We start from the raw sequence: 2,836 nt of genomic DNA, 5'->3' as shown, positions 1-2,836 counted from the left end.
GGTAGGAGAGGAGGTTCCAGTGGACTGGGAGTGACATTAACGTAAACAGAACTATACCCAGGGGTCAGGGCCATATTGGGGGTAGGGGCGTGATAGGCACCCAGGGGAAACATAGTGATAACCCTCCACAGTAGAGTGGGTCCTGGAAGTCTCCCAGGCCCACAGCAGAAGCCAAGAGCCACAGCCCCAGAGCTGCCAGGGTAGCGGCAAGGAATATGGGGTGGGGGTGGGTAATGAGCCCAACAGTGAGGATTTCAAAGGGACAGCAGGACATAATTGTGGGGAGGTGGCAGCTGCAGCATGGGGACACTCCAATCTCAGCTAAGGCACTGTTTTAAAAAATTCAGCTGAGTAAATTGGAAGATCTAATCGGCTTTCTTCAACAATTCATGAATAGGGCAGCATCTCATCCAGCATATAGAAAGGAGCTCCAAGGAGCTCTACAAAGTGGAAGGCTCTTACAGGCAGAAAAGGAAAATGAGTGGATTGTTTTCAGGCAAGGTCACCTTCCTTTAGGATTAATGCACTAGTACTTCCCAATTAAGATGACATTCCTGAGAGGGACTGAAACTGCAATTGGGTTGGATATTAAGTCTTGGTTTGCTAAAGTGGAGCTTAGTGACTCGGTTGAGTCCAGCTGTCTGTTTTTAACAGCACCAAGAGGCTCAGGCGAGGGAGAGTGAGGGGTCAATAAGGGAGGGAGCCGGGTTTCTGTTAAGCCAGGGGAAAGCTGTGAAGTCTGCCATAAGCACAGCAGTATCCTGTAGGGAAAGGGGTGGGGGGGAACACTAGGAATAGTGGAGACAGAGGCCAGATAATCTGGAGAACTGGCTTTAAAGGCTGAGCTGGGGGGCGCCTGGGTGGCTCAGTGGGTTAAAGCCTCTGCCTTCGGCTCATGTCATGATCCCGGGGTCCTGGGATTGAGCCCCACATTGGGCTCTCTGCTCGGCAGGGAGCCTGCTTCCCCTTCTTTCTCTCTGCCTGCCTCTTTGCCTACTTGTTATCTCTCTCTGTGTCAAATAAAGAAATAAAATCTTTTTTAAAATAAGAAATAAAAAATAAAGGCTGAGCTGGAAACCAGCAAGGCTGAGAAAGCTGGGTGATGGTGACCTCAGGGAGTTACGAGCCTCCAGCAGCCTCATAAAGAGCTGTGGGCCCTTCCCCGTCATAATGCTCCGGAAAGAGAGAGGCCCAAACCACAGCCAAGTAGACACAGACCCTGGAAGGGCCACCCGCAGCAGCTGTAAGAGATGCCCAGTTACCATCCTAAGGACTCAGTTCTGATGGAGAGCTCTGTTTCCCCAAAGGGGTCCAACTTGGACAGGTTCCTGATATTATTTGATCTGAGAAAACGAGGCAGAGAGAAAAACCCAATGTTGATTTCAAAGGGGAGCAACAGTTTGCCGAGTGTTTTACACCCATTGCTCCTTTGTATGAAGTCATATTTCTGCCTTCCTACAAGATAACTATTTGCTACCACATTATGGAGATGACTGGACTGTCTCCAAATTCAGAAGCAATGTTTGGCATGGCTTGATTTAAAATATGAACTATATAACACATTTAGAATTTGGTTTTAAAGGCATTGGAGCATTTCATGTATTTTTACTGTCATAAACTAGCATATGTATGAGGCGGGGGAGAGTACCCATGTAAAGATTTTGAGCTAAATTCAGGACTTCACATGTATTCAATTTTGCCTTCATTTTGTAATAAGAAAGGGACTGGTAGCTCCAAATCTTCATTACTTCTTATGCATTTGCTTTTGGTAGTTCTTGTATCAAGAAGTACATATAAGAAATGACTCCTCATGACTTCCTATATGCCTCTTCCCCCAAATCCATGAAAAGCAGCATAAAAAATGAGAAACAGGTCCTTTACCTCTTTGGTTAGGTTTATTCCCAGGTATCTTATGGTTCTTGGTGCTATAGTAAATGGAATCGATTCTCTAATTTCCCTTTCTGCATTTTCATTGTTAGTGTATAAGAAAGCCACTGATTTCTGTACATTGACTTTGTATCCTGCCACGTTACTGAATTGTTGTATGAGTTCTAGTAGTTTGGGGGTGGAGTCTTTGGGGTCTTCCATATAAAGAATCATGTCATCTGCGAAGAGAGAGAGTTTGACTTCTTCCTTGCCAATTTGGATACCTTTTATTTCTCTTTGTTGTCTGATTGCCGTTGCTAGGACTTCTAATACTATGTTGAAGAAGAGTGGTGAGAGTGGGCATCCTTGTCGTGTTCCTGATCTCAACGGGAAGGCTGCAAGCTTTTTCCCACTGAGGATGATACTTGCTGTGGGTCTTTCATAGATAGATTTTATGAAGTTCAGGAATGTTCCCTCCATCCCTATACTTTGAAGCGTTTCATCAGGAACGGATGCTGGATTTTGTCAAATGCTTTTTCTGCATCAATTGAGAGGACCATGTGGTTCTTCTCTCTTCTCTTATTGATGTGTTCTATCACACTGATTGATTTGCGAATGTTGAACCAACCTTGCAACCCAGGGATGAATCCCACCTGGTCATGGTGGATAATCTTTTTAATGTGCTGCTGGATCCTGTTTGCTAGGATCTTGTTGAGAATCTTTGCATCCATATTCATCAGTGATATTGGTCTGAAATTCTCCTTTTTGGTAGGGTCTTTGCCTGGTTTGGGGATCAGGGTAATGCTGGCTTCATAAAAAGAGTCTGGAAGTTTTCCTTCTGCTTCAATTTTTTGGAACAGCTTCAGGAGAATTGGTGTTATTTGTTCTTTCAAAGTTTGGTAGAATTCCCCAGGGAATCCGTCAGGTCCTGGGCTCTTGTTTTTTGGGAGGTTTTTGATCACTGCTTCAA

This window comes from Meles meles, chromosome 3 (assembly GCF_922984935.1).
Source record: "Meles meles chromosome 3, mMelMel3.1 paternal haplotype, whole genome shotgun sequence".
Classification (NCBI taxonomy): domain Eukaryota; kingdom Metazoa; phylum Chordata; class Mammalia; order Carnivora; family Mustelidae; genus Meles; species Meles meles.
Note: the sequence above shows the minus strand (reverse complement) of the source record.